At 41.9% G+C, this 26,735-nt stretch overlaps 1 long non-coding RNA gene across 3 annotated transcripts in view; it reads left to right on the top strand.

The window, feature by feature from the left end:
* LOC148145934 (uncharacterized) overlaps positions 1-26,735 on the top strand; it is a 90,253-nt gene that overhangs the window by 54,853 nt on the left and 8,665 nt on the right. For all 3 annotated transcript variants that reach the window (XR_015760872.1, XR_015760873.1, XR_015760871.1), the window contains one exon: positions 21,547-21,929. This is a non-coding gene — a long non-coding RNA (uncharacterized LOC148145934). The remainder of the gene's footprint in view (positions 1-21,546; positions 21,930-26,735) is intronic.

Below are 26,735 nucleotides of genomic sequence, written 5' to 3'. Positions count from 1 at the left end.
GACTCTCTCAAAGGCTGTGTACACTAGGACAATTGGAACTTTCAAGATTGAGGTGAATAAATCTTTATCACATGAAGGTGTCAAGGGACGTAGGGCAAAGGTGAGAAAAGTGAGTTGGTACACCAAGCAATTTATTAAACATTAGGCCAATGGTGTGTTGCTGCTATAATTGGCCATTAATATCAATAATTTGTAAGCTATTACCCAAATTAATGTAACAAAACAAAGAACTGTGGATGCTAAGGATCAGAAGCAAAAACAGAAATTGCTGGATAAACTCAGCAGATCTGGTAGCATCTCTATTCTGAAGGAGGGTCACTGGACTCGAAATGTTGACTCTGCTTTCTCTCCCCCAATGCTGCCAGACCTGCTGAGTTTCTCTAACAATTTCTGGATCTGAATTAATGTGGTTAATTCTGATGTTGCTAATACTTTAGAGAAATAATTGTTTTCTAGGAATATCCATTTTTTTGGATAAGGCCTGAGCTAAACCATTCCTCCTTTTTCATTTTCTCTTGCTATCTAGGGTAGATATCTTTTACACATCTGGTTTGTTAAATTACTATTCCCTTTGTGTTGGCAATCATTTCAGACTGTTCTAAATGTAGTGTTGAATTTATCAATAGAACCCAGTGTGCAAAAAATCAGACAGATCTCAATTTTCACCGAGTGTCCTTTTCTAACATTATAAAAAGATTCTTCAGCAAGTCATATTAACCCTGCAAAACAGGAAACAGAAAGGTTGCTGTGATGGTATTGTTATTTGGCTAGTAACCTTGGGGGCCTAGATTCACACCCTCTCTACCATAGCAAATGGTGAAATTTGAGTTCAAATAAAACCTTAAAACAAAAACCTGGTGGGTACCATGTGACGGTTGTCATGAAAACCCATCTGGTTCACTAATGTACTTCAGGAGGTTAAAAAAAAATCCCCTTACCATGTGACTCCATATCCATAGCAACAATGGTTCATTTATAACTACCCTCTGAAATAACCTCTCAAGCCACTGGTTTAAAAAGTCCCAGAGTGAAGGAAATTCCTTTAGTGTCGCTGAGTCAAAATCCTACCGTCCCTCCATATGGCATTATGGGTGCATCTGCACCAAAGAGAAAGCAGCTCACCACCACTTCCTCAAGGTCAATTCAGAATGGGTGATAAATGTTGGCCCAGCCAGTGAAGCTACATCCCTGAATTAATAAAAAGAAATTGGGTGGCAATGAAGCAGACCAACAAATCCAGTTTCCTCAGTTTACTAACAGTGCTCATCAGGATAAAATGATGGGTCAAAATCCTGGAATTCCCTCCCTAAGACCATTATGGGTCTACCAACTGCAGCTCACCACCACCTTCTCATGCCTCCTCAATGGAACCTGTCAATGCAGATGGAAGTCTAACTATCCTGTTTCTGATGAAGGAGTGCTCTAACTTTCATCCGCCTGATACTGATTGGTCTGTTACGCAGCTCCAGATGTGCAGCATTTCATAATTTTTTTATCTCATCCTGGAGGCAAGAGTACAGCATCTTAAGCTATTGCACCCACCCTATCTAATTATTCTGACTCTTCCTAATCTTCCCCTGCTGCTACAAAGTCCTCCAGGTATAATGCAGTGAGTGACTTTGATCTGAGCTTTGCATCTGTGTCAGAACATCACTGCATGGTGCACGCACACTCGACTCTCCATTAGGGCCTGGCGTGCTGCCATTGTTATTCATGGTTTTGATCTCTTCATTTACACATTCTCCCCACTTGCCACATTCCGATGGATATCACACCAAGAAAGTATTTGGTGTCATCAGGTCATATTCCCACTTTGCTTGACCCCATTCAAGGACAGCAATTTGACTTTATTTGATGGCTTAAAACAGATATTATCGAAATACTATATATTGTGCACAGTGCACGTAGAACAGTCCATCTTCCGTAGTTACACCGGCACCACTCCCCACCTCTTCCTCCGCTATGTTGATGACTGCATCGGCATCACCTCGTGCTCCTGCGAGGAAGTTGAGCAGTTCATCAACTTCACCAACACACTCCACCCTGACCTTAAAAATCACCATCTCGAACACCTCCCTCCCCCTCAGGACCTCTCCATCTTCATTATTGATGACTGACTCAACACTGATATTTTTTATAAACCCACCAACACCCACAGCTACCTGGATTACACCACTTCCCACCCTTCCTCCTCAAAAATGCTATCCTATATTCCCAAATCCTCCGCCTCCACCGCGTCTGCTCCCAGGAGGATCAGTTCCACTCGCAGAATATACCAGATGGCCTCCTTCTTTAAAGACTGAAATTTCCCTTCACACGTGATTGAAGATGCCCTCTAACGCATCTAATCCACATCCCACACCTCCAACCTCAAACCCCACCCCTCCAACCACAACAAGGACAGAACCCCCCGGTTCTCACCTTCCACCCGACCAACTTCCGCATAAACCGCATCATCTGCCGACATTTCCACCACCTACAAACGGACCCCACCACCAGGGATATATTTCCCTCCCCACCTCTATCCACTTTCTACAAAGACCGTTCCCTCAGTGACTACCTGGTCAGGTCCACACCCCTCAACAAGCCCCCTCCCGTCCTGGCACCTTCTCCTGCCACCTCAGGAATTGCAAAACCTGCACCCACACCTCCCCCCTCACTTCCATCCAAAGCCCCAAAGGAGCTTTCCACATCCATCAAACTTTCACCTGCACATCCACCAATGTCATTTACTGTATCCGTTACTCCCAATGCGGTCTCCTTTACATTGGGGAGACTGGACCCCTCCTAGCAGAGCGCTTTAAGGAACATCTCTGGGACACCCGCACCAATCAAGCACACCGCCCGTGGCCAAATATTTCAACTCTCCCTCCCACTCTGCCGAGGACATGCAGGTCCTGGGCCTCCTTCACCGCCACTCCCTCACCACCCGATGCCTGGAGGGAGAACGCCTCATCTTCCGCCTCAGAACACTTCAACCCCAGGGCATCAATGTGGACTTCACCAGTTTCCTCATTTCCCCTCCCCCCACCTTACTCCAGTTCCAACTTTCCAGCTCAGCACCAGCCTCATGACCTGTCCCATCTGTCAATCTTCCTTCCCAACTATCCGCTCCACCCTCCTCTCTGACCTATCACCTTCACCCCCACCTCCATCCACCTATTGCACTCTTGGCTACTTTCTCCCCAGCCCCACCCCCTCCCATTTATCTCTCCACACCGGAGACACCCTACCTCATTCCTGATGAAGAGCTTTTGCCCGAAATGTCGATTTTCCTGCTCCTCGGATGCTGCCTGACCTGCTGTGCTTTTCCAGCACCACGTTAATCTTGACTCTGATCTCCAGCATCTGCAGTCCTCACTTTCACCGCATTATCCCTTCCATTGACTTCAATGACCAGGAAGATAAGATGCCCACTAATTCTATTGTGTCTATTCCACCCTGTCATCCCCCCAAGGTGTGTTCTTCTGATCAGATTTCATCTCCCCCCTGGATTTGCAACTAGAAGCTATTAGGGGAAGCAATGGCTTTGTGGTATTACCATTAGACTGTTAATCCAGAGCCACAGGTTAATGTTCAAGGAACCTGGGCTCAAATCCTGCCAGAGCAAAAATTAAATCTGTAACTAGGAATGTTTGGGGTGGCACAGTGGCTCAATGGTTAGCACTGCTGCCCCACAGTGCCAGGGACCTGGGTTCAATTGTCTATGTGGAGTTTGCACATTTTCCCTGTGTTTGTGTGGGCTCCGATTTCCTCCCACAATCCAAAGACGTGCAGGTCAGCTGAATTGACTGTGTTAAATTGCCCATAGTGTTCAGGGATGTGTAGGTTAGGTGCATTAGTCAGGGTTAAATATATGGTAGGGGAATGGGTCTGGGTGGGTTACTCTTCATGGGGTTGGTGTGGACTTGGGCTGAAGGGCCTGTTTCCACACTGCAGGGATTCTATGACATTCTACAGTAAGGCTTAAACTTGAAGCTCAATTGATGATGGGTAAGAGTGGAAGAATTGGTTCCAAATAGTGGCAATACTTTCAGTTTTATTGTATTGATAATACATTGTACATGGCATGACCATAGATGGTGTGTTCAAGTCCAAGATGGCAACTGAGTTTGGAGAGAGACCTCAGAGCCATCGAGCAGCCAGAAGCTGTAAATTGTGACAATTGCTTTGCAAAAGTGAATGGGGAATGCTGACATAAATATGTGACCAAGGATAATGGCTGAAAAGCTGGTTTCATGCAAAGTCAATACATGCTGCTGACATTATTTTTGATAATCTGCCAGTCAGTGCTGCGCACAGATGGTCTCAACCTGTTTGAATTTTTCAGTTCAGGTAGAGTTAGAGAATAGTGGAAACTATGTATAGGAGGAAAGGAGTTGGGAGGTCATGTTGCGCCTGTACAGAACATTGGTTAGGCCATTTTTGGAATATTGCGTGCAATTTTGGTCTACTTCCTATTGGAAGGATGTTGTGAAACTTGAAAGGGTCCAGAAAAGATTTACAAGGACGTTGCCATGGTTGGAGGATTTGAGCTATAGGGTGAGGCTGAATAGGCTGGGGCTGTTTTCCCTGGAGCTTTGGAGGCTGAGGAGTGACCTTATGGAGGTTTATAAAGACATGAGGGGCATGGATAGGGTAAATAGAGAAAGTCTTTTCCCTGAGGTGGGGGAGTCCAGAACCAGAGGGCATAGGTTTAGGGTGAGAGGGGAAAGATATAAAAGGGACCTAAGAGGCAACGTTTTCACGCAGAAGATTGTGCATGTATAGAATGAGCTGCCAGAGGAAGTAGTGAAGGCTGGTACAACTGCATCATTTAAAAGACATCTGGCTGGGTACGTGAATAGGGAGACGCTAGAGGGATTTGGCCCAGTACTGGCAAATGGGACTAGGTTAGGATATCTGGTCGGCATGGACGAGTTGGACCGAAGGGTCTGTTTCCGTGCTGTACATCTCTATGACTCTATATGGGAAAGGAGAAGGCAGCCAGAAAGGAAGAAAGAAATGTAAACACATGAGATGGACAGGTGGGAAAAGGGGCTGGACGAAAGAGAGAGATTGGAATTGGGAAGACATCAGAATAGAGAGAATGAGGGAGCTAGAAGGGAGCAGGAAAAGGAAGGAGCAAATGGTGAAGTGAGCGAGCTGCTCAGATGAACAAAAATAAGAATGAAGTAGCAAGAAAAATTATCTTAGAAGAATGATGGGTGACTTTATTGAAGCATATCAAATCTTGAGGCAGATTAATAGGTTAGATTCTGAAAGAGATATCTCTTGTAGGAAAAATGAGAGCTAGGGAAAACCATTGAGGAATGAAAGGTCTGAAGAAGAGTCACTGGACTTGAAACGGTAACTCTGATTTCTCTCCACAGATGCTGCCAGACCTGCTGAGTTTATATAGCAATTCCTTGTTTGTTATGAATAAGAGGTTTCACTTTTAGACAGAGGTGAGGAGAAAGATTTTCTCCCAGAGGGTCGACAGTTTATCTTCCCTAGTAAGCAGTGGCAGCTGGCTTATTAAAGTTAATTAAGTCAGAGTTAGATAGATTTTTGACAAACAAGAGGTTCAACAGGAGTGAGGAGCAGACAGGAAAGTGCAGTTGAAACCATAACAATGAACTTACTGATGGTTGAGCAGGCCTGAAGGGGGATGTGGTGTTTTCATGTTCCTGTTTTTAAAAGTTGAGCTGCTGTTACACAAATTCATGGAAAAGGCTGTACTGCCAATCATGACTCAGCTTCATTTTCAGTTGTGGGGCAATATGAAAAAAATTCCAATTCCAAAAAGATAATGGCATGGAATGATAGAATGATACAACACACAAAGTTAATTCTGCCCATTGTATCTGTATCTCCCTTTGAAATAGCTACCAATTAGTTCCAATCCTCTGCCCATTCCTCATAGCCTTGTAAATCTTTTCCCTTCAGGTATTTATCTAATTCCTTTTAAAAGTCACATTTGAATATGCTTTGTCCTTTTCTGGTTATATATTCCAGTTCATAACAGCTTAATTTGTTTAAAAAAAATTCCATGTCTCGTGTTTGCTTCTTTTCACATTTGTGTCCTTTGGTTGCCAATTTTACTGCTGTGGTATTTTTTATTTTGGGAAACAAAGAAAATGAATATTTTGTTGAGGAAGGTGAGTTGTGGGGTGCACTGGGGGATTTGATGTCTTGTAAATAAGAACAGGATTCAAGTGTTGATGTTTCAGCACTTGTACATCAAAATGTTGCACTAAATGTAAAGTGTGGTAACATTCTGTAAATGAACACATCAGACACGTTAGCACACTGTACAAATGCCAATTAACTTAATGATCAATTAATTTGCTTTTTTCAGGATGATGAAGCAATATTGATCTGAAAACTAGAGTTTATCATGGGTTGAATGTTAAATGGGAGAGCGGGAAAAACTTGCTTGCTTTTCTTTTCAAAGTGCATCATGAGATTTGCCAATGCTAACCTGAGTAGGCAGATGAGGGCTTGCCGTAGGATCTCATTTGAAGACTGACATCTCTAATAGTGCACAATTCACTTAACTGCAGCACTGTAGCATCAACAGATAATGTTCTTAAAATTATTTCTCCTGTAAGATTTCTCAGCTTTGGTCTATAACTCACAGTGGAATATTATTATTTATTTTCAAAAACAACAGCTCAAAGCTTCTATGTGGCATACATTCCCTGCCTAATATCAATCCATACAGACTGGAAACAATATCGATTAAATTTTATAAGGGTCGGAGCAATGTGGTCTATGGTGGGATGTGTAGTGGACAAATGTGGTGAGGCCGATCTCAAAGGTGAGATCATCTTGTTCCTACTTTTATGCTTTTCAAAAGCATCTTAATGAGATTCTGAGCAAGATACCAAGTCAGGCTCGTGATTGGTTATTAGATACCTTGTTAATGTCACAACCCGCTTCATTAATCTTCAGACTTCCATCTTACCAAACTCAGCAAACAAGCTAGACATTGGGAAAATATGACAAGGAAACCAGAGCCGACTGCTCCAAGTGATCTCCACAACCTGGCACCAACATATCAGGGCATGGTCAATGGGCACTGGCCACACACCCCACAGCCATAAACATTGATGCCTGACTTTTGCCAGCCTCTAAGAACCCTCATGGCACATCTCCAATTCACTTACAGGATATTTCTATACTTCAGTGCTGCACCCAGCAACTAGCATTGTAATGCTGTAGCAATGACACTTTGCAATTAGACACATACAGCCAGTTCCTGGATTGGATCGGGCTGCATGGTCTCTTTGCTCACCTCATGACATTCACTCACTTCAGTCCTACTTGGACACTCACAGAATCCTGTGCATTGCATTGTCTTGACTTTTTTGTGCTGTGCCACCCTCAGCCAGAGATACCATGCCCATCTTACTGCTGTCACCTTTGCCTTTTAACACAGACAAAACCCAGGACACTTGTCATCATTGTCAACACAGTTTTGCTCAGCAGATTCCAGCACAGGAAGTCAAGGGCTGCCTCTGATGCCAGTCCACAGCCCACTCAGCATGGTCAGAGTCAAGATGCTCTCCTCATGAGTGATACGGAGCCACATGTTGGACTGCACACCAATTGTCTTGAGTCTTTCTGCCCCATTGTGGTCTGTTTTCCTCACAGATTCAGAGGCAGGCAGGTATTACAGAAGACAAAAGTTGTTGACACAGCAATTACAATTGGCACAGGTTGGGAGGTATCATGAGTCAGTGAGCAGGTTATGCAGAGGGAATGCAGGGTTAATGGTATTGGGGTTTGAGCTGGGTGACAGCAAGTAAGGGAAGGTGTTGCAGACAATAAAGAGAGTGAAGGACCATGAGCCTTGGTGGGAGGTGGATAAAGTAACAGGGGATAGAATGAGTGTATGGCATCAGAGAGAAGTTGGTGGTATTTTCACTGGCAGAAGGGAGAAGGAAATTGAACATCTTTTTAGAGTATTGGGCATCCCTCCACATGGCTGAAAGTGCATTAATATGGGTGGCAACTTTGGACCAGGCTGGCATGGTCACCCAACTCCATTGCTGGTCCTGGGATAATAAAAAGTCCTATGTTGGCACCATTCCATCCTGCAGAAACTCCAGGGATACTGCCTGAAAAGCCAGTCATTGAATACCCTCTCTCTGCCATCTCCAGGGCAAATGTCAACTACAGTACAGAGTTGCTCTGGACTGTCAGTGTTTGTCTAGATGCACAACAGCCTTTTAAAAATGGCATGGGTGCAAGGGAATCCAGTGAGTTCTGGGAAATGTGTTGAGTGTGCTGAGACAACTCCATTTACATATTTACTGATGACACCATTGTGGTGGATCAAACAACAATGAGACAGAGTACAGGAAAATGATAGAGAGTTTAATGGAATAGTCCAAACACAAAAATCTGTCCCTCAACATCAGCAAATGAAAGAGCAAGTCATAGTCTTCAGGCGGCAGAGTAGAGGGCACGCCCCTATCTATATCAGTGGTGCTGAGGTGGAGGTGGTCGAGAGCATCAAGTTGCTGTGGTTCTGTTCGCCGAGCTGGAAGTTTTTGTTGCAAATGTTTCGTCCCCTGTCTAGATGACATCCTCAGTGCTTGGGAGCCTCCTGTGAAGCGCTTCTGTGGTGTTTCCTCCGGCATTTATAGTGGCCTGTCCCTGCCGCTTCCGGTTGTCAGTTTCAGCTGTCCGCTGTAGTGGCCGGTATATTGGGTCCAGGTCTATGTCTTTGTTGATGGAGTTTGTGGATGAGTGCCAAGCTTCTAGGAATTCCCTGGCTGTTCTTTGTTTCGCTTGCCCTATAATGGTAGTGTTGTCCCAGTCAAATTCACACACACGCAGATGACAAGCAACATGAATTTGACTGGGACAACACTACCATTATAGGATAAGCGAAACAAAGAACAGCCAGGGAATTCCTAGAAGCTTGGTACTCATCCACAAACTCCATCAACAAACACATAGACCTGGACCCAATATATCGGCCACTACAGCGGACAGCTGAAACTGACAACCGGAAGTGGCAGGGACAGGTCACTATAAATGCCGGAGGAAACACCACAGAAGCGCTTCACAGGAGGCTCCCAAGCACTGAGGATGTCACCTAGACAGGGGACGAAACATTTGCAACAAAAACTTCCAGCTCGGCGAACAGAACCACAGCAACGAGCACCCGAGCTACAAATCTTCTCACAAACTTTGAGCATCAAGTTCCTGGGGGTGAATATCACCAACAATCTATCCTGGTCCATCCACATTGATGCTGCAGTCAAGAAAGCACACCAATGCCTTCCATTCCTCAGAAGGCTAAGGAAATTCAGCATGTCCACAATGACTCTTACCAATTTTTATAGATGCGTCGTAGAAAGCATCATATCTGGATGCATCACACCTTGGGATGGTAACTGTTCTGCCCAAGACAGCAAGAAATTACAGAGAGTTGTGAGTCCAGCCCATCATGAAAACCGGCCTTCCTTACATTGACTCCATCTACACTTCCCACTGCCTCAGGAAAGCAGCCAACATCATCAAAGACCCTTCCCACTCCAGTTAATACTCTCTTCCACCCTCTTCCATTGGACAGGAAATACAAACGTTCGAAAAAAATGTACCAGCAGATTCAAGAACAGCTTTGTTCCCGCTGTTATCCGACTTATGAACAAACCTCTCATATATTAGAGTAGGTCTCTCCCTGCATCTTCTCTGTAGCTGTAACACTATAGTAAGCATTCTGTTCTGTTGCCCTGTTATACTAATGTAAGGTATGATTTGTCAGAATAGTATGCAAAACAATACATTTCATTCTATCTCGGTACATGTGACAGCAATAAATCAAATCAAATCAGAGTGGTGAGTTGTTCTGAGAATGGTGTGCAGTAAGGTGAAGGGTGATTATGGGACGTGAAGAGTTCCATAAGGCTCTGGTATAGGCAGTTAATGAGGTACCTTTGGTAAGATGGAGGGAAGAAAACCCCATTCAGCCTCCTGGCAAGGAGTCCTCCAAAACAATTCAACACAATTCAGACTTAGCCAAAGAATTGTAAGATTCTGCCCTTCAATCTTGGGCCTTCCCTGAATTACTTCATTGCATCCTTAGGCTGAAAGTGCAACAATAAAATTGATTTAAAGCCAGGATTAAGAAAAGCATCAACTAAGGTTCTCATTCTTGACCACTGTATAATTGATAGAATTTGTAGGTCTGCACATGGGAGAATTGAATAAATTTCTGGTTAATTGGATTGTCAATACTCATTACTTGGTCTTATGCTCGAAAACGGCTCACTTTCTTGAGGACTGGCTGGTGCTAGGGATTTGTACATTCTCCTTTACAGTCAGTGAGAACATTATTGGCCTTCATACGAATTGACTCCATCCATGCCTGAAGTGATCTGCTGTTGAAATTCTCATCCATCCCTTTGTTGCCACTAAACTTGATGGTGGGTCTCCTTGCTATAGGAAGGATGTTGTGAAACCTGAAAGGTTCAGAAAAGATTTACAAGGATGTTGCCGGGATGGAGGGTTTGAGCTACAGGGAGAGGCTGAATAGACTGAGGCTACTTTCTCTTGAGCATCAAAGGCTGACCTTAAAAAGGTTAATAAAACCATGATGTGCATGGATAGGATACACTGTCAAGGACTTCTTCCCAGGATAGGGAAGTTCAAAACTAGAGGGCATAGGTTAAAAGTGAGAAGGGAAAAATTTAAAAGGGACCTAAGGCAACTATTTCATGCAGAGGATGGTGAATGTATGGAATGAGCTACCAGAAGAAGTGGTGGAGGCTGGTATAATTACAACATTTAAAAGGTATCTAGATGGGTTTATGAATAGGAAGGAAGAGAAAGTGAAGACTGTAGATGCTGGACAGTCAGAGTCGAAAAGTGTGGTGCTGGGAGAGCACAGCAGGTCAAGTAGCATCTGAGGAGCAGGAGAGTTGACGTTTCGGGCATAAGCCCTTCATCAGGAATTCCTGATGAACGTTGACTCTCCTGCTCCTCAGACACTGCCTGACCTGCTGGGCTTTTCCAGCGCCACACTTTTCGGCACATGAATGAGAAGGATTTAGAGGGATATGTGCCAAAGCTTGCAAATGAGAATAGATGAATATAGGATATCTGGTCGGCATAACGAATTGGACAGAGGATCTGTTACCATACTGTACGTCTCTATGACTCAATGCACTCCTGATTGGTGTCCCACATTTTCCACTTTGTAAATCTGAGATTATCTAAAGCTCTGCTAGTCATGTCTTAACTTGCAACAGCGTTGTTTACCCATCACCTTTGCGCTAATTGACATGCATCGGTTCTTTGTTATGCAACACTGCTTTGTATTTCCACACAACACTGAACACTCTAGTGAATCAGTGCTGTACCTTCTCTAAGATCTCATTGTTATTTTTATAATTAGAGGCTCAATGTTATCATCAAATATGGTCTGAATGGATGCATGAGATCAAATAGAATGAAGGAATAGATAATAGTTACATTAATTAAGTGTTAAAAACTGAAAGAACTGTGGCTGTTGGAAATCAGAAATTGCTGGAAACGCTCAGCAGGTCTGGCAGCATCTGGGAGAGAAATCCGAGTTAATGTTTCAGGTCAAATAACCCTTCCTCAGAACTGGGAACCTGCTGAGCTTTTCCAGTAATTAATGTTTTAATTAAGTGTTAATGGGGAGTGAATTGTTTCAATAAATATGAGAAGCCAGTAATCAGTAGGGTGTGAGAGTGGCAAACTGGACGAGAGCTCTCCCAAAGGTGTGGATTTGAATTCTGTTTGAATGCAGTTATCTTTGGAGTACGGTGTTAACCTTCAATACTGCACAGAGTACTCTGCTATCTTATTGAAGTTCCATACAATTTCATAATTCCCTCCTGGACTTTACCTGTAATGAATCATCAAATTCTATGAGTGTTCCTTTCACAGTATTATCATGTCAAGGAAGCTGTATTTTGTCATCTGTTAACCTGCACCTTCGAAGCCCGCTGTTCTTCCACTGCCCAAATTTATTTCCATTCAGAGTAAAAGTGTCATTAATTTATGAGTGCATTCCCTTATCCTTACTGACCCTGAATTCCAATTGCCATTTTTAATCTATTCCCATGTTAAGGGTTTTCTCAAAAATTAGCTAAAACTGCTATTTCGTTTCAGCTGCAAATTTCAAATCCCTGTGTATTAAAGGTAGTACTTTAAAGCAAGTTGATGTCATTGTTTCAGGTCTGTATTCAAATCATCAGTATATACCGTATACAAAAGTGGGCCCCAGAAGAGACTCTTCAATCTGCCCATTTTTAACCATTGAAAATTACTTTTAAATCTGTCTCTCTGCTTGTTTCCATCCAACTACTTTTTAATCCAGTCTGCTATCTGCTTCTTGTTTCCATATCCCTTAACCTGTTCCAGTAATCTCCCTTGTGTTTAGTTAAAGACTTTCTTAAAGTCTATTTACACTACATTTTACTGCTGTACATGGTATCTGTGAACTTTTCACACAATCCTGAAGTTTATGAAATTAATGTAAGAACATAAGAACTGGGGGCAGGAGGAGGCCATCTGGCCCTTCAAGCCTGTTCTGCCATTCAATAAGATCACGGCTGATCTTTTCGTGGCCTTAGCTGCACTTACCCGCCCTCTCACCATATCTCTTAATTCGTTTACTGTTCAATTATAGCATTTAAAAGGCATCTTTGCCTTAAAAACATTCAACGAGGTATCCTCAACTGCTTCACTGAGTATTCCATAGATTCATAACCCTTTGGGTGAAGATGTTCCTCATCAACTCAGTCCTAAATCTGCTCCCCCCTTATTTTGAGGCTATTCCCCCTAATTATAGTTTCACCGATCAGTGGAAAAGAACCTCCCTGCTTCTATCTTATCTATTCCCTTCATAATTTTATGTTTCTATAAGTTTGTCCCTCATTCTTCAAAATTCCAAAGAGTATATTCCCAGTTGACTCAATCTCTCCTCATAAACCAACCCTCTCAACTCCGGAATCAACCTAGTGAACCTCCTGTGCACTCCCTCCAATGCTGGTACATCTTTTCTCAAGTAAGGAGACCAAAACTGTAGACAATACTCCAGGTGTGACCTCATCAGCACTATATACAGCGGCAGCATGACCTGCCTAATTTTAAACTCCATTACTCTAGCAATGAAGGACAATATTAGATTTGCCTTCTTAATTAACTGTTGCACCTGCAAATCAACGTTTGTCTATTTCCTGATTCATGCACAAGGTTCTTTTGCATAGCAGCATGCTGCAATTTTTCACTATTTAAATAATAGTCCATTTTGCTATATGGTAGGTGGGAAGATGAGGTGTTCTCTGCCAACTCACTGAACCGTTCAGGGAACATCTCTGTGATGCACACTCACAAAACAACCCCACTGCACTGTGGTCAATCACTTCAACTCCCCATCCCACTCCCCATATGACATGCAAGTCCTGCACCTCCTCCACAGCTGAATCAAAGCCACCCACCAACTAGAGGAAGGACGTCTCTTCTTCCGCCTTGGGCCCCTACAACCACACGACATCAACATCGACTTCACCGGTTTCCATATCTCCCCACCCGCCACCCCATCCTAGATCCAACCCTCCAACTCAGCACCGCCCTCTTGACCTGACCTACCTGTGGATCTTGCATCTCCCCAGCCGCTCCATCATCCCCACCAACCTATCACAATTGCTCGCCACTTATCGCCTCCCACCTACCTTCCCCCAAGCCCCACCCCCATTTATCACTCAGCACCCTTCCCCTTCCACATTCCTGATGAAGAGCTTATGCCCGAAGCATTGGCTCTCCTCCTTCTTGGATGTTGCCTGACCTGCTGTGCTTTTCCAACGCCACACTTTTCGACTCTGGCTAGGCCCAGGGGCAGACTCACAAGGAGGTCCTCCAATCTGCCCATATCCTTCCGCACTGGATGCCCAAAGATCAGGAGCATGGGGGTGAAGTGCAACCAAAAACACAATGAGAGTGTTTTTGAAAAGAGTGTTTTTGAAAAGAGGCCACAAATATGAAAAGAGTGTGCAAACACTGTCACATTGTGTTTTTACTTCATTGTAGCATTGTCAAACAGCTGGCTTCACCTTTTGCTCAAATTTGTGAGACTGGTTCAAAAGCAACAGGTGAAGCCTGTACCATGCATTAGAAGTTGACTTGATGGGCATTTTTATAAACAGGGCCCAAGCCATGCTACCATATGAGCTTGATGCTAAAATAAGGTGCACCAAAACTATTCAGGGTAGCTATACTCAGGAATAATAGCTATCCTGATAAACACATTGCTCACTGTATATTACATGAATGTCCTTGGGCCTAAATCTGCTAACTTGAATGATCTGTTTCCCTATTACTAATTCTATGTTAGGTTAAAATTGCCCCAAATATAGATGTTAAAGTAGCTGACATATAATTGCCTCAATTAGCTCAGTGTTTTTTTTTCCTTTTATTCATTTGTGGGACTTGGGTGTTGCTGGCTGGGTCAGCATTTATTGATTCCCGATGAAGGGCTTTTAGCCGAAATGTCGATTTTTCCTGCTCCTCGGATGCTGCCTGACATGCTGTGCTTTTCCAGCACCACTCTAATTTTGATTTATTGCCCATGCCTAGTTGCCCTTGGGAATGTGGTGGTGAGCTTCCTTCTTGAACTGCTGGGGTCCATGTGTTGTAGGTACACCCATAGTGCCATTAGGGAGGGAACTTCAGGTTCTCTTTTTAAAAATAGAAATGTATGCATTAATGCATCCATTTAAAATTGATACGCGTTATTTTAATAGAGTGGTTTTCAAAGCATCCTTTGAAATTCTGATACGCTTAAGTCACTCTTTTAGATCTTCTGTAAATACTGATACACTCATTAGGTTTCCTCTCCCATCTGAAGAAAATCAAAATACAGAAAAAATACAATTTTAGTGAAGAGCTCATAATAAGCTAATGTAATGCGGAAATAAAAGACATCAACAACAGCTGAAATTTGTAGAGCACCTTTACTGAAGTAAGACATCTTAATATGATGTACAGGAACTTTATCACACAAACCTTTTCCATTTTCTCCTCAGAAAAGATTTGGAAATTAGTTATATTTAGAGGGTGTGTTTCAAAATCAAAATTGGGTCATGCACGTTCCAAATCTGCTTTACAGTAATGTTCAGTCACCATTGAGATAAGTAAGTTTATTTGTTAACAGACCAAGCACTAAATAAATGTTTTAATGTCATAGGCTATTTTATAAACATCTCTGTTCACAATACATTTTAAAATCAAACAATATTGGATTAATTGTCTTCTACAAGGTGAACAACAGAGGATAAGGAAACAGAATTGGCTGGTATGGGGTCACTACCATCTCAAGCAGAATATATCTCATTTCGCACCTCCATCTTTGACAGATCCGCTGTTGGTCACTCCTTCAACAAATGCCAGTGAGATTTACAGCCCAATTCCTCATTATCAACCCACCTTTCCCAAAACAGTAGAGAATCATCAAGTGAGACACAGAGTCAGCGATGGAATGATTCATTTTCACTAAAAGAAAGAAGACCTGGTACAGACCTCGTTCTCTTGTAATTTTTTGTGATGCCTTACCTGCCAGTAGTTTGGGCGTATGTAAGGCTTTTAGGGTATGATCTTTTGGAAATTTGAAGGCAACAGAGGGGGTTAAGCCTTCTTCAGGACTCAGTGATTCAATGCCTTTATTTAGGGACATTATTCATGCTGGGATTGCTGCTCAGTCTGTTGTGAATAGATAATGACATCCAATTCAGGACACTGGGCCCAGGTAATGGCAGATTCCAGTGGAATCTCAAAATCCCATTGAAACTTTGTGTGCTGGGGAAGACCTGGGGAAATCAAAATATCAGTGCAAAGTGGTCCACACACTCAACAAGTTGTTAACTTCTCCCCAAGGCTGAATGTATCAACTACAACGACTCAGAGTGGATACGCAGTGCAATTCTGAGAGGTGCATTACGTTACATCTGCTCCCTTAAGGCAGACATAAGAAATCCTGTTTCAAGGAGAACAAGTGAATTCTCACCAGTGTCCTAATGAATGTTTGTGACTCAACCATTTACATTAAAGCAGATTATCTGATCATTATCACCTTGCTTTTCATTGGAGCTTGCTGTGTGTGAATTGGTTGTGGCATTATCTACATGACAATGCCTCAAAAGTATTTAATTGGCCATTATGCACCTTGGCGGAGATGGGTACTGCAGATGCTGGAGATTAGAGTCAAGATTAGAGTGATGTTGGAAAAGCACAGCAGGTCAGGCAGCATCGGAGGAGCAGGAAAATCGACGTTTTGGCAAAAGCCCTTCATCATTCCTGACCTGCTGTGCTTTTCCAGCTCCATTCTAATCTTGACTATTATGCACCTTGGGTTGAAAAGTGTGGTGCTGGAAAAGCGCAGCAGGCCAGGCAGCATCCGAGGAGCAGGAGAATCGACATTTCGGGCATAAGCCCTTCTTCAGGAACCTTGGGTTGTCCTGATGTGGTGAAAGACTCTAGAGACATGTTCTTTCTTAAATTACTGCCAAGGTCTGAGCTACATAAAGTAATAATTCAACTGTCTTGAAACTACTCCTCCTCCTCCAGCTGTAGTGCTGTGCAGTCCAAACACTAAAAAGGATGAAGGATGTTTGTGTTCATTGGCCTCCTTCTGCCAGGTGCAAATTAATCCTTCAATTGACAGTTAAGGTGTTAATCTTCCTGTTTAGGGTTTCTGTTTCTCGTGGGCTGGGAAGATGAATCAAACACTTTGTGACACAAGTTCAGTAAGGAGATTATCCTGGCACATTTCAATCAAAGGATTAATTCTCATAAACTTTGTGGAATCAGAAATACACAGTGGGAAACTAGTACTGGAACTAGTTGCAGTGTGGACTTCAACTATCAGTCTGAAGGAACTCCCCAAACAGTCTCTCTCTATTCAGACTTACCCAACATCTCCCTCTTGGCTGTGTCCCCAAGCACTCTCCCACTGATGGAAAATCACAGGCTCTCTCCTTACAGGCTGCATTTTCTGTTCTTTTTTCAATGTTGTTCTAAAGCAACATTGCTCGCTTAGCTGGAAGGTTTGGTTTTAGACATTTCATCGCCATACCAGATAACATCATCAGTGAGCCTCCGAATGAAGCACCGGTGGTATGGCCCATTTTAAAAATTTTTTAATAGAGATTTTTAAGTTTTTTTTACAAAATTACAAAAATAATACAAACTAGTGTATTCCACTTTACAATATAATAACAACACCAATATAAGATTTTTTTTAAACTAGCTACTAATCTATTCTACAAACACCAAAACATAAAATAGAATATCATACATTACTAACAATAAACAAATAGGTAAATAAATAACTAAATACATACTCAAAATAGATTTATATCAAGTCATAACAAAACCCGTACTTATACGGATTCCTCATCCCAGGGACCCCCGAACCAGCCAGAACCATTACCATGGCTAAGCAAAGGCCCTGGACAATATGGCCGAAATATCTGTGTCAATGTAGTTCAAAAAGAGCTGCCATATTTTATAAAATAATTCCGTTTTTTGGTGCACCATATTCGTAAGAAAGTCAAAGGGGATATATTCCATGACTATCCTGTACCAGTTTGAAAGTCCTGGGGGACTTTCGGATACCCAATTCACTAAAATATTTTTCCTCGCACAAAAGGAAAGCATAGTGAATAATTTCCTCCCGTATACATCCAAAGAGGGGAAATTTGGGGAGCCCAAGAGTAGGGACACTGGGTCTAATCCAAACTCTGTACCCAAATTCTTTGTTAAGGCATTCACTACTCTGTCCCAATACCTGCGGATCTTATGGCATGTCCACAGACAATGTGTGAGAGTACCAACTTTGATTTTGCATTCAAGACACATTGGAGATGCTCCTGCCTTGAACTTTGCAAGTTGTTCAGGTGCCATGTGAGCCCTGTGAAGTATCTTCAATTGAGTAGCCTCAGTTCTGTTACAGATAGAGATCTTCCTGGCATTTTCCCAGACATCCTCCCACATCTCTAAGGTGATTTCCAACCCTAATTCTTGACTCCAGTTTTTATATAACCATTCCATGTCCTTCGATACCTTATGGCATAGTAAGTGTTAGAGAGTACTGACCGAGGGTGAAGTACTCTCCTTTCCCTATCCGATTTATAAGGATTGATTATCAGTGTGGTGTTCTTTTGTATAAAGTCTTGTCTTTGAAAATACTGAGAGGTCCTTGCTGGGCAGCCCAAACTTCTGGCGCAGCTGCTGGACATCATGACCTCCCCATCGAACAGATCTCCCATTTTTTATTTATGTATTTAGGTTTCCTTGGATTAGTGGCACCATTTTCGGTGGTGATGTCATTTCCTGTGGTGATGTCATTTTTCTGTTCATTTTCTCAGGGGTGGTAAATGGGATCCAAGTCAATATGTTTGTTGATAGAGTTCCGGTTGGCAAAACAGGAGTGATTAAATGATATTGGGAAGCTTTTGGTTTCATGAAGACTATAGAGTGAACAAACTGTGCATATATCAATGGAAAGTACTTTTTGCAAATAGGAAGAAGCTGCAACAGAAGCGAGAGAAACAAGTTCAGATCATAGAATGGGGTCAGAATCGAGAGAGAGACAGAGAAAGCATGGGAATAGAAAATAGAGTGGCAAAGAGTTTAGAGGAGATAAAGCAGATGAGGAGAGCTTCTGGGAGTTTGAATAGAGGAAACATTTCATTAAGGATGAAGAAGTAAATGCAAACCATACTGTCACAGGCACACTTCAAAACGCAACAATTATTGGGATAAACTATTGCCTTTAGTGTTCCCCAGCACAATGTGTTGCATTCTAGCAGCACATGTTGGAATGTGAATGAGGTCTGTAGAAGCTTTTCCATCCATTGAATGAATGTTTGAAACATTATGTAGCTATGGACAATTTTCTAATTTACACCGAGAAACTCTACACCTGGAGTACGAAAGTCAAAAATAAGACTAATCAAATAAGTTAATACTCAAAGTGCGAGAAAGACAGGGGTTCCAAGGAAGGGTCACTCACTCCATAGAGGCTGCCAGAACTGCTAAGCTTTTCAAGGTACGGAGTCAGCAATGGGATGACACATCACTAAAAGAAAGAAGACTGAGTACAGACCTCCTTCTCTTGTAATTTAATGTGATGCCTTACCTGCCAGTAGTTTTGGGTGTATATAAGGCTTTTAGGGTATGACCTTTTGGAAACTTGTAGGCAGCAGAGGGGGTTAAGTCTTCTTCAGGGCTCAATGATTCAATGCCTTTATTTAGGGATGTTATTGGTGCTGAGATTGCTGCTGAGTCTGTTGTGAATTGGTAATGAGGTCCAATCCAGGACACTGGGCCCAGGTAATAGCAGATCCCAATGGAATCTAAAATTCCCATTGAAACTTTGTGCGCTGGGGAAGACCTGGGGAAATCAAAATATCAGTGCAAAGTGGTCCACACACTCAACTTCCAGCAATTTCCATTTTTGTTTCTGATTTACAATATTCACAATTCTTTTGGTTTTTATTTTGCTAGAAAGGTAGTTCTTGCCACATTTTTAATCACTTTCAGAATTCAGAAGAAACAAAAGAAAAATATTTGAAATGTAAGTTTAAACACAAAATATAAGAAATATAGAACAGCTCAATAGTTAGCTGGAAGCAGAAGGACATTAATGTTATGTGGTTTCTGAGAAAATATCTGAATCTTTAAACCCAACTTGCTACTTCAGGTACTACCTGACAGATGTTTTTGTTAAATTGCAGCAGGTAGTCAATTGTAAAGCAATAAGAGGATATTTGGAGAAAGTGAGGACTGCAGATACTGGAGATCAGAATCAAGAGTGTGGTGCTGGAAAAGCACAGCAGGACAGGCAGCATCCGAGGAGCAAGAGAATCGATGTTTTGGGCACAAGCTCTTCATCAGGAATGGAAATTGATGAAGGGCCTATACCCAGAATATTGATTCTCCTGCTCCTTGGATGCTGCCTGACCTGCTGTGCTTTTCCAGCACCACACTCTCTCATAAGAGGATATTGTCCTGATGATATTCCGGGAGGGGGAACGTGAGTAACACAGGGGAGAGAGAAGCTAATCATCTGGGGAATGAGGAAAAGGTATTTTGATGGTGGAGTTGGAAGGGAGGTGAACCTCATTTCAGGAAAAACAGAAAAGGCAAACACAGAGAGGGAAGTGGCATTCTACAGAAAGGGCAAGTCTTGGTGCAGGAAGAGAGCAAGTGCCTTAGGAAAAGCAATCTAGAAATCATAGGAACAGAGGAGATAATGTCCTGACAATTGGACAAAAGCAGAAATTGCTGGAGAAACTCAGAACTTCTGAAGAAGGGTCACTGGACTCGAAATGCTAACTCTGCTTTCTCTCTCCACATATGCTGCTGAGTCTCTCCAGAAATTTCTGGTTTTGTTTCAGATCTTCAGCTTCTGCGGTTCTTTGGTTTATTTATTCCTGACAATGGGAGCACCTGAGAAGGATAGGAAAGAAAGTCTTTCTTGATAAAGTGGCAGAAAGCCTCAGCAGTGGATAGCAGATGTCCCAGGATAAGGACTTTCTTTTGAAGTAGAAGGTTTTTGCCCATAGGGGGCATTCTGAGGAGATACGAGTGAGTAATCTTGGTGATAGGAAGTAGATATTCCAGAATGAAGGAACAAAATATTCTGGAGGGAAAGAGGGAATTATTGAAGACAGCAAAAAATGGTTACTGGCTTATCCTAAGCCATGCCTACTGAAAGATGAAGAAATAATGTCCAGAAAGTGAAATGGCAATTATCCTCTACTTTTACAAAGAAATGCAGAATTCATGTTATCAACTCCATTATGATTTGTTGGTTTTGCAACAGAGCTGGAGTCAAGCTACTCCTCCACTTTCTATGGCTCCAGATTTTTGGGGACAGTAAGAAACTTCTTTGTTGCCTCAGGACAGTGATAAACCTGTTTCTGGATCCGGTAGAAATTGTTTTTTACAGAGTACATCTATTCTTGGAGTCAATCCAACTGCCTAGGTCCCAGCACAATCCTTGATTTTCATTTCACCCAGAAACTTGGTTGTTTGATCATCCAAATTCACGGGAATTACAAGATACCAATGTCTGGGTGAAACAGATACAAATGTGTGCATTTGAACACCATGGGATATTGTATAGCAAACCTTTGAAACAAATGAAAGAATGTTTAAAATTAAATTTAAGTCACATATTAAAGGGTACTTTGATTTTCAGCTTTGTTTATTTTACTCAAGAGCACAGTTCCTGAAACAAAGCAGGTGTAAAAGCTTATCTTCCGCCTGTAGAATATAATTATTAATAAATATAGATGACTCCAGTTAAATACAGGCCTGATACCTTCAATGAATTGGTGTGCTTATATCTCTGAAGGAAAGGCATACTACGCATGTGATGTCAAGACACATAAGGCTATGGGCCAAATTCTGAAAAAATAAAATTACCATAGTTAGGTAGTTGTTTTTGACTGACATAGATGGGACTGGCTGAAGGGCCTTTTATGACAGGACTCTGTTTTTCTTTATCCACAGATGCTGTCAGACTGCTGAGTTCCTCAAGACTTCCTGTGTTTTTTTTAATTTCAGATCTCCAGTGCCTGCAGTACTTTCCTTCTATTCGCTTCTCTCTGTGATCAGCTGTGCATTATTCCTGAGCTAAACTTCATGGTATCACCTTTATGGCTTCTTCGGGTCAATAACTCATGTCTAGCTTCGAGTATTGTGGTGCAAATCTTGTAAATAGAGACTTCAAACTCATAATCTGAGGAAAGATGGCACTGTTGGAAGTGCAGTCTTTCAGAGAAGACACTAAGCTGAGATGGACATGTTAAAGACAGTGTCACAAAGAGCGAGATGGCCAATAGTTGTTTAACCTCATGGTCTCCACACCTCAGACAAGGAGAGAGATTGAGAAGGTAAGCCTAAGTTCTGTCTGCAAAAATGACCATGAGATTCCTGACGTCTGCCAATCTGACACACCATCATATTCCCTGGCCAACATCTCTGTCTCAGGCTTGCTGCAGAGCTCCAGTGAAGCTCAGTGCAAGCGGGAAGAACAGCACCTCATTTTCCATTTGGGTACTCTGAAGCTTTCTGGACTCAAAATTGAACTCAATAGTTTTAGGGCCTGAGCACCTTCTCCCATGTCCTTCCTCCAACCCCCACACACTAGGCCTATTTATATACAGCACATGGGCTGCTACCACAGCCAACACATTGTCAACCACTAACGGTCCCCATTAGCAGCTATTGATTCCCCCCAGCTGACCTTTAACCATTCCTTTGTCTATCCAACTGTTCTCTCTCAGAGCTCCATTTCTACCTATCATTTAATCCTCGCCCTTTCCCGACCTCATTTTCAACATAAATACCAACATTTTCCTAGCTACAATCAATTCTGAAGAAGGGTCACTGGACCTGGAAGATTAACTCTGCTTTCTCTCCACAGATGCTGCCAGACCTGCTGAGTTTCTCCATCATTTTCTGTTTTTGTAACTTACCTCCTGCCTTCCCAATGCCTATCCACAGTTTGTAAGGCACAAGTCAGAAATGTGATAAAATATTCTCCAATTGCCTCTCCCTCTGAATGTAGTTCACTTTCTAGTCAATTGTAAAACCAGGATGATGATATTGAGGTATTCAGCAATGGTAATTATATTGAATATCAAGGGGCAATAGTTTGATTGCCTTTTGTTGGTGATGGTCACTACTTGGCACTTGTCAAGGCAAGTATGGATATTGTCTAGATCTTGCTGCATTTGGAAATGGACTGCTTCAGCATCTGAGTCGAGAGTGTGGTGCTGAAAATGCACAGGATGTCAGGCAGCATACGAGGAGCAGGAAAATTGATGTTTCAGGCAAAAGCCCTTCATCAGGAATGAGGCTCTGAGTCATTGAAATGGTGAACATGCTGAACATGGTGTCACCCATTGGATCATTGCCTTCTTTTGAATTTGTTCAAGAAATGTTAGCGTCATTGGGTATAACTGCATTTATTGCCCACCTTTATTTGGCCAGAGAGGAGTTAAGAGTCAACCACATTGCTGTGAATCTAGAGTCAGATGTAGGCCAATTTGAATAAGGTTAGCAGATTTTCTTCTCTAAAGGGCATTAGTAAACCAAATGAGATTTTATGACAATTGACCTGATCGTCATTACAGTAGCGTTTAAGTTCAGAATTGTTATTGAATTCAAATTTCACAATCTGCCATACAAGGATTTGAACCCCTGTTCCCAGAATAAAAAGCTTGGATGGATTTAGATTACTCGCCCTGTGACATTATCACCAATGTTCTCTTTAAGTTGTGTGACCACTTAGCCACGCAAGGATCTGCACAAACCAATTGGAATGCAGACCAATTAATTTTGGCTATCTTCAGAGGGAGCATAGCTTACTGTCATGTTACCATCCCTAAGCACAAGATTGAGTAATCACCCCAATGGACAACATTTTTACTGAATTATTGGGTTTGATATATTCCTGAAGTTTTAATTACCTCACCTTCTACTCTCAACCATCCTGTCTAGTCAAACACTCTTCCTCCCCAACTCATCTCCTATATTTTTACAACTAATAAACAAAAGTTTTCAAGATATATGAATAAAATGCTACCATGAAATTTCTCACCACACTACAGATTATTCTTTCATTCCTGGCGATTCAAGCATATTTTGGAGTGTTGGAACCCCTATTTATATACAGTAACTGATGCTTTACTATTAGAAGCAAAAGAAGTGGGATAAGTTTGTTTTAAGTTTTTAAGCTAATTCTCAGAATGGTGTAGAGTGAGACATCCTAAGTAACTGACATTGTTCTTGGATGATTTATGTTCTCATTATGGTGTCAAGCCAGGTTGATAAAAGTTCCATGGTGCTCATGGAACCTGCTGAATCCCCTTGTCTGTTTTACAAACCCACATAAAATTGAGTGGATATGATTTGAAACAGCAGTAATTCTCATGTGGAATACCTGGCAATGAATCCAAAATGTACATAACAGTCAGTCAGATGAATGTGATATTTCCTTGGAGTTACATCCATTTCTCTGCTTTAACGTCAAACTAAATGTGGCAGATACTCTAATTATATATGTAGATAAATATTTATTTTGTGGAATGGAAAGTTGGACGAGGCATTAAACAGACTGGCTGTTCATTGTGTGTTATACCCCCAGGGAAATTTCACCCCTATACTTTTGTTTAACTGACTCACATTCTGAAATTTACCAACACTCGCCAACTTAAATTTTCTCTCACTAGAACAATTAATCTCTGAGTGACCTCAGGACCCACTTAGACACTTCCCTGCCTGAACCCAGCTAAACAATGGACCTAAAGGTAAATGGGCAAATGATTCAGTAAACCTCATAACAGTGCTGCAGATTCGAGACTGCTCAGGAGGAATGCCATAGAACATCAGCTAGCATTGCAAAATAACAAATAATTAAGTGGCAGATATGTAGCTTCAGCAGTAACTTTCGAAAGGAAATTGGATTTATATTTAAAAACAACTGCACAATGATGGGGAAAGAGCTGGAAAGTGGGACTGATTGTGTAGCTCTTTCAACGAACTACACAGACACAACGGGTCAAATGGCTTCCTTTAGTGGTGTAAGGTTTGATAAGTAGTTATACTTGAAGATAAATATCAGATTAAAAATATTATGAAAACACATTATAGAGAATACCTGTGCAGAAAGGGAGTAAGTATTATGACTAGGACAAACAACTCTTAGCAGCAAAGTAGATTTGATAATGACTTGCTGAGATGAGGAATGTACAAACATCAGAGAGGAGTGTAATTGAATTGGAATAGACCCATAAATAAACATGAAAGAACAATAGGTAAATGAACAGACAACTTACAATAAGTCCTGTGGATGCTAGAGTTTCTCTCTATTCTGTGAATGCACTAATAGCCATCTAAACTATTTACAGTTCTAGCTGTTGCTGGTATAGTAAAACTGTTTATTGTGGCAGAGAAAAACAGGGGAATGACCTCTGCCCAGTTCAGCTAAGATTGATTTGGAGGTGCCAGTGTTGGACTGGGGCGGACAAAGTTAAAAACCACACAATATCAGGCTGTAGTCCAACAGGTTTTTTGGAAGCACTAGCTTTCGGAACGCTGCTCCTTCATCAGGTGATTGAAGGAGCCAATGAAGGAGCCATCAACTACCTGATGAAGGAGCAGTGCTCAGAAAGTTAGTGCTTCCAAACAAACAGTTCAGCTAACTTTGTTAAGTTCATTAGGTACAATAACCTTTGAATTCAGCCTCACGTACAACCCATACAAGCAACACTACCACAACCAGTTTGTTTTGCATTGTTAGCAGAACTTTTGGTTTCTTGATCAAAACTTCCTTCATAACCTGTTCAACTCTCCAGCCCTCTTTAATGTTTACAAATAGTCCCAAACTCAACATCTTTGAGCAAACCTGCAACCATTCCAATTTCTCCATTCTGGGTGAGACACCTGTTTACTTTATACCAGTCAAAAAAGCACCTTGGAAGATTTCTTACAATAAGGAAGACTTATAAATGCACATTGAAAAAAAGATTCTTACTTCCTGGTCAAAATTAATTTCAATAAATAAGTCAATATGCTGATTATTTGGTAGTACAATGATGTCTGAATTTCTTTTGCAAATATGTAACATATATGTATAAATGGTTTTCATCTCAAAATTATAAATGGCAAGTCAAAATTCTTTTCTATTTGCATCCAGTACCTCCAGCTCATTGCCATTAGAATATGCTATTTAACCTGTTGTCTTGGTTTTACACTGCAGACATGATTTGGAGACACATAATTGGTCTTAATGTTTGAAATACTTCACCAATGACTCATTGGAGCATTAAGAGCTAAAACTACACTTAGCAAAATATTCCACTCAAATTAAACTTAATACATAATTGTGGAACAGAAAAGACGTGTGTTTGTTTTGATCTAAGATCCTGATATTTGAACAAAAATGTAAAATAAACGTATTGGAGAGGACAACTTACCTATTTCACATTAATATTAATGTAACAGTAACAGCACCATTTAAGACCCCAGTGGTCCTCCCTGCTTTTTTGCAGGTCTCCGCAGGCCCAATTGGGGGTCCCAACTTCAGGTTTACAAGCCATGGTCGTCAGTGGAATTAGTAAATATTCTGTAGTGATATTTGAAGTGCTGCAACCTCAAACAACAATGACAGCTAAGGATGAGTATTAAATGCTGGCTTAGCCAAAGACACCCATATCCCATGAACAAAGGCAAGATACAGATTAGATTCCATACAGTGTGGAAACAGGCCCTTCGGCCCAACACCAACCCACCCAGAACCATTTCCCTCTGATTAATGTACCTAACACTATGGGCAATTGAGAGTGGCCAATTCACCTGACCTGCACATCTTTTGGACTGCGGGAGGAAACCGGAGTACCCGGAGGAAACCCACGCAGACACAGGGAGAATATGCCACACAGAGAGTTGCCCAAGGCCAGAATCAAACCTGGGTCCCTGGTGCTGTGAGGCAGCAGTGCTAACCACTGAGCCACCATGCCGCCCCAAAATGAAATTGAACCTGACGTGATACAGATAGAGTTGAAAAGTGTGATGCTGGAAAAGCACAGCAGGCCAGGTTGAAAAGTGTGGTGCTGGAAAAGCATTGAAAAGTGTGGTGCTGGAAAAGCATTGAAAAGTTCCAGCACCACACTTTTCAACTCTGGTCTCCAGCA

This window comes from Chiloscyllium plagiosum, unplaced genomic scaffold (assembly GCF_037043375.1).
Source record: "Chiloscyllium plagiosum isolate Xiang-an unplaced genomic scaffold, Cpla_swu_hap1 HiC_scaffold_22, whole genome shotgun sequence".
NCBI lineage: Eukaryota > Metazoa > Chordata > Chondrichthyes > Orectolobiformes > Hemiscylliidae > Chiloscyllium > Chiloscyllium plagiosum.
This window is presented reverse-complemented; position numbering and strand designations above follow the sequence as displayed.